This window comes from Catharus ustulatus, chromosome 16 (assembly GCF_009819885.2).
Source record: "Catharus ustulatus isolate bCatUst1 chromosome 16, bCatUst1.pri.v2, whole genome shotgun sequence".
In the NCBI taxonomy this organism is placed as follows: Eukaryota; Metazoa; Chordata; class Aves; order Passeriformes; family Turdidae; genus Catharus; species Catharus ustulatus.
This window is the reverse complement of record NC_046236.1, coordinates 1971716-1977715: the sequence shown is the minus strand read 5'-3', so window position 1 is coordinate 1977715 and position 6000 is coordinate 1971716. Positions and strand designations below refer to the sequence as shown.

The window sequence follows — 6000 nt, the reverse complement described above, 5'->3', positions numbered from 1 at the left end:
AGTTAGAAGGGGATAGAAACAACTGGATGCTGCTGAAAAACCCAGAGAAATCTGTGGACTTTTAGTTCAGTTTTGAACAGCTCCTTGCCCCTATTTAAATGGTCCACATGATTTTGGGAAGAGGGGATGGTTCAGTTGTGTTTGGTGTCTCTGGTAAGCTCAGTCTGTGAAGGAGCTGTGGCCAGTGACTCAAACATTTGATAGCAGAGTGGTTTTATGTCAGGCTGAGCAGAGCTCTGCATTCCTCACATTTCCTGCTGTTCTGTGCACAGGGCTGATGGAGGAGGTGGCAGAGCCAGGCCTGGGCAGAGGGCACAGAGGGCACAGAGGGCACAGAGGACACAGAGGACACAGCATCCCCCCTGCAGCTGCTGGAGCAGACCCAGCCCTTTGCTTCCACGGGGCTCCGTACGCCGAGGCCACGCTGCACAGCCTGGGTAGGTCAGGGTGGGGAGCTGCTCTGAACTGGCTTCCACAGCATCAGACACCAGGGAATGCTTTGGCTTGGGAGGAACCTCAAAGCCCATCTCATTCCAGCCTTGTTATGGGCAGGGACACCTTCCACTAGCCCAGGTTGCTCCAAGCCCCATCCAGCCTGACCTAGAGCACTTGCAGGGATGGAGCAGCCACATTAACAAGGGGTTTTCCTGAATAAAGCCAGTAGGAATGTGCTTTTTGTCTGTAGTATCTCATTAACTGTTCTGCTACCAGTCAATCACAGTAACTCTCAAGGAAGAATCAATGGAAATCAAAATGAAAATACCTCTTTAAAGTAAATTAAGATACATGGCAAAAGAAATGATGGAAACGTGACACAGTAACATCCAATTAAGCCTTAATTAAGATAACAAAAAGATTGATAGCCAATCAATATTTATCACCATAGTTTCAAGATAACTCAAAATATTAAAATGAGATAAATTGGTGGTTGTGTGTAAAACTGGAATGTGCTGAAGGGATAAATGCTGGCAGCTGCAGTTCTGTAGGTGCAGAAAAGGCACTTTCCAATTTCATTTTACTCAGATATTCTAAATTTCAGTTTGTACAGTTGTATTCACTTTGGTAACTCATTCATTCAAAGATGGGAGATTGATAGGATTTCAAACAGCAAGGAAATGGGTTTTCTGTTCTTAATCTATGACTCACATGGGTGAGTCTTAAACCTCCTAGTTCTCTACACTTGGAGTAAAAAAATCCGATGTTTATTTCACTAATTACAAGTTGGGGATTTTTATGTGTTCAGCAAGTTAATTTAGTTTAATTTGATCTAATTGTTTCAAAATTTGGATGCCAGGACTTTGAGTTAAAATATATTGCTCTCCAAAACCAAACTGACATTAAATCCTAAGAAAAAATGAAAATTAAATGCATGTCATTCACCATTCTCCAGCATTATGAAATGTTATGATGTAGGAATACGTAAGTAAATAAATGTTTATTGATATAATTGCTTAAATAATCATGTAGTGAATCAATATGGAACAAACAGGGATTTCTGATGGGCCAGGGATTCTCCAGGCTGTGCTGTTCCCAACGGGACTGTGGATACAAGCACAGTGTTACAGGAGTCCCCAAATTAACTCCCAGTCGTATGCTCTGCAATGTCCTAGAAAGCAAAATGAGGTATTGATTTAATGTGAAGTCAGTCATTAGTTATCAACCCAAAACTGGTGCCTTAAATCATTTTGGTACAGATCTATCAACTCTGCCTAATGGTGTGAATAAGGATATCAAAATTACAAGGGAATGTATTTGCTTTACACGACAAAATGTAATTTCAGGGCAGGACTGGGACTAATTAGAGGGGGTTTGCTGTGTTCATATTCCTCATTCAAGAGGCTTTTCCTGAGCTGCAATGTCAGGGGACAGCTGGTTGGGATTTATGCACTTCCTTCACAGTGAAAAGACTGAGATGTGTTTTCATGGGGTGACAGTTTTGTTCTGATGCTGTCCCTGGGCAGGAGGAAGCCTCAGCGCGGTGCCAGAGCCCCGTCACATCCCTCTGGATTTTCTGTGCCACCGAGTTTATGCTGCTGAGCCTGGGATGGAGCAAGTGGTGATGCTCACAGTGGTGGGGATGCAGGCTCTGAAGAGTGCTGGAGAGCTCCTCCAGCACATCCTGCTGCCTGGCCTCAGGGATCAGTCTTGGAGTGCAGGTGATCCCAGCTCTGGGGCAGGGCTGGAGACCTTGGGCAGGAAAGTTTATCCTAGATAGCTCTCTTAGCATAGCAAGAGCATCATGGAAAATATGGTCAAGTGGCCTCAGGAAGAATGGGTTTCTTTGTTCCCCCCCTAAAGAGCTGAAGAATGTATCTTGGTTTGTTATGGGCAATCACAACAGCTCAGGTGGGCATAATTTGCTTCAGAGAGCTTCAAATGAGTTCCAAGTAGTGCTGAGGCTTGCAGAGCTTTTATGTAACACAGAGCATTGTGTTACATTACCTGAGCACTGGGAGGTAAGGCTGGGCTGGCACTGGCACAGGAATTGGGAGTCACAGGCTCTGTTGTGTGCAGTGGCAGCCTCGGTGAGCAGAACCAAGGCACTGCACAGCCTCACGCTCCGGTTCCCCCACGGGAGGAGCAGCAATGCCAGCCCCATGCTGGGTGCTCACATGTGCATGAAAAGGGCTGTCAGGCCCTAGGCAGGACTGGGAGTTTATGTAATTTCATGTGCAGTTTGCACTGAAGTGTGATAACACAGGAGCTGCAGGCACAAAGGGCACAGGTCTGCCTGTCTCACACTGTGTTGTATCCCAATCTTCCAAAACTGTGTTGAAATACTACTTGAAATCCTGTGAAGTTCTGTATCTGAGATCTGAGCCAACAGAAATTTCCAGCACTCATGGATTGAGCCCTAAATACCTTTCTACATAGTCATAAGCAACTTTACAAACCCTACAACACTGAAAACTGCTTTAGAGACAAGTCAGCATTCTGCTGTAGTTTGTTATGATAATGAACATTGCTTAAAGTGTTATGAGAGGTGCAAAAGATCCATAATTATGGATTATGCTGTGCCAAGCCACACTGCTATCAGTGTACTCTCAGTGATTCCCTTTTAACTCTCCTCCATTAGCTGTGCTCTCTAATCAAATCATGGCACTCGCTCCCCGTTGCTCCCTGGTGATTTCCCAGATAGCCCTGCTTTTGTTCTTCACTGTAATGGTATTTCTTAGAATTTGCATCTTGTGGGTTTTCCCAGTATATTCCTATATTTGCATTACAGTCCATTCTGGATTAAACAGAAGCCAAAAGACCATTGGAACTTGTGCAGGGAAAAAAACAATGTGAAATAAAATGTTTGTGTCCAAAAGAAAGCACAGCTCCTACAGAACACAGGCTGCTGTCCGGTGCTAAAGACATTTTTCTTGACTTGCAGCAGAGTCTGAGTCAGGATTTGAGCTCCTAGGCCTGAAGTGGCTGCCCCATCTCACTCGGTGCCAGGCCAGGGAAATAACCCCTTTTGAGGCTGGAGACACTCAGTGGCAGAGGAGCCTGGACACGCTGATGTCCAGCCCCGTCCTGGTGTGCGCGCTCCGCGCCATCGACGCCTTCCGAGCCCTGGCAGCTGCCCTGGAGGCATGGACACAGGGCAGGGAGGGGCTCAGCACGGGTGACAGCCTCCCACAGGCACTGATGGCCTTGACCCCAGAGGTGACCTTCAGACAAGCCATCCTCTTCTTCACAGAGGCAGATTTGGTAACTGGTAAGGCATGTTTTTAGTGTCTGTGTTATCCTCAGCTAGAGGGTGTGTGGGAATTGATTGAACTTGGACTAAGGAATCCAGGGCTGGGGGTTTTCTCAGGCATAGGAAAATGTAATAATGTGGGGGTAAATTCTGTGCTTGACTGAATTAAGATGAGGCAATGAAACCAGCAGGAGCCAGCTGAGGTCATCTACAAGGTGGTCGAGTTAATTAATGTGGCTGTGCTTGGCCTGGTGCCCTTTCTGATGATCTTGAGGTACTCCATAAGTACTAATTAGATATCAGAGCAATTGGCAGGATCAGTAAATAATACCATGCATTTTAAACCCTCTCTATAAGAGAAACTGAAGAACAGAGCCCAGGAGCTTTCCCACCTAAATGTGAGCCCCTAATTGTGGTGCCAGACTTCCAGCTTCAGCCTTGCCCTGTGCTCAGGGAGAAGAAGGTGTGACCAATCTATAAAAAACAAAGAAAACAGATTTCATGAGAATTTCTTTTTATCCTGGAGGAGAATGAAGAGAGGAATGGAGACCTTTGCTGTCAAAAGCTTCTCAGAGTTCAGTGATGTGTGCCAGCATCGATCTTTCAGCGCAGTAAATTTGATAGTTTCCTCCTGTAGCAGGAAATGTATAGCCATGCCTCTTAAAACTAAATCACTGTGCAGACTGTGGGGTTATTGATACTGGATGGTTTAGAGCAGCAGACTACAAGCTCCCACTGTTTGCTTTTAATGTGAAATATTCAGAGAAGAATTGGGGCTGCCCGACTTCTCACACCCAGGGAGAAACAGTTCTGAGCCCTGACAGGGAGTTGGAACAAGATGGTCCCTTCCAACCCAAGCCATTGTGGGATTTTATGATTACTCAGAAGCAGAGAGAAATCAAGGAATGTGGTAACACCATGTATCAGCTGAGGGGGAGTGATGCAGTCCCTTAAGTGCATTCGTGCTTTGAATTTTCAGCCCTTCCTTTACCTTTCCTTGGGGAAGAAAAGTCCTTTGTCATCAACACAAGCTTAGACACTTGTGTCAAACCCACTGTGCCTGTGTAGTGTGTAGTAACAAATTGACTTTGCTGAGCACCAAGAAGAAAGATTTGTCTGGGAAAAGATCCTGGGTTTAGGCTCACAGCAAGTTCAATTTGTCAGTGAACTATGAATGTGTTTCTGTGAGACTGGTGAGCAAGAAGAGGAGCCTGCAGAAGAGGAGGCATCAGACATCCCAAAGTGGTGTCTAAAACTGTAAGAGTTCATGCACTGCAGCCCTTAATTAAAGTTACCCTGAGATGGAAAGGCAGGATAAGAGGAAAGCAGAGCTGTGAGCTCAGGTTATTGAGGGAAGTTGTAATGGCAGTGCCAGCCTTTTGCACCAAAGCCACTGTGAGGAACAGAGGAGCAGAGCTGAGCACGACTTCAGCCTCCTGCACTATCTCTTTTATAAGGTAATTCCATTTCTTCCCTGTGTTTTTATTGTTGTGGGAGGAATGGAAAGGCCTCTGTGCTCAAGAGCAGCTCTTCAATATCTTGTAGCAGGTTGAACATCTGCCCTGCTAAACAAAATTACCTTTGTCACCCTCCAGCCCCAGACAGTGAAGGTTTCCCATGTGTGAATCCATAAAAATTCCTGTCCTTCCTTTTCCAGACACAGAACACCGCCCTGCTGTGAAATACCTGCCACCACCTGGCAGGAGCTCCAGGACTGAAGGGAAGACCACAGGTATGCACCACTTGCCTCTTGGGAAAAAAAAAAAAAAAAGTTATTTTTGAATTTTAAATATGTTGAAGAAAACGGTGTGTCCTCTGTCAGAACCATTGAAATGGGATTATCAAACCTTTGGTTAGACATCCTAATCCCAGGCAACTGGGGAAGGAAAGGCCAGATGGGTCCACCCTGTACTGGGGAAAGGTGTGAGTATTGTCACATCTTTTCTTCTCCACAGTCCTGAGAACAACCTGCTGAGGGATGGTGTGGAAAGTCAGCTGGAAAAGTAATTATTGTCAGCTCTTTAGTAGCCTTCTTCAGGTGTAGATCCCAGAAATGATGATTTTCATGATGTTTTAGAGAGGTGAAATCAGAGCAGAAGGTGCATTTCCTATGTCTCAGATGGGATGTCTCTGTCATTTCCATCCCAGCACTGCCCTGGTCACCATGGGATTCACAGACCCTCAAAGTCCTTTCAGATAACCCCAGGACTAAGGAAAAAAGCTGATGCTGGGAGGAGGAGCTAAAAAGTTACCAGACAAAGCAAGGACCTTAGGGCTGGTTCCACCTGCTATTTGTGCTCTTATTATTGCAA

The 6000-nt window shown here is 45.5% G+C and overlaps 1 protein-coding gene across 2 annotated transcripts in view; it reads left to right on the top strand.

Annotated features, from left to right (window-relative positions):
• The first annotated feature begins 321 nt into the window (after positions 1-321).
• The window catches only part of LOC117003847 (dynein axonemal assembly factor 8-like), a 31546-nt gene continuing 25867 nt past the window's right edge, over positions 322-6000 (top strand). For both annotated transcript variants that reach the window (XR_004419557.1, XM_033074172.1), the window contains exons 1-3: positions 322-437; positions 1962-2156; positions 5346-5420. The gene's annotated coding sequence lies outside the window, so the exon portion shown is untranslated. The remainder of the gene's footprint in view (positions 438-1961; positions 2157-5345; positions 5421-6000) is intronic.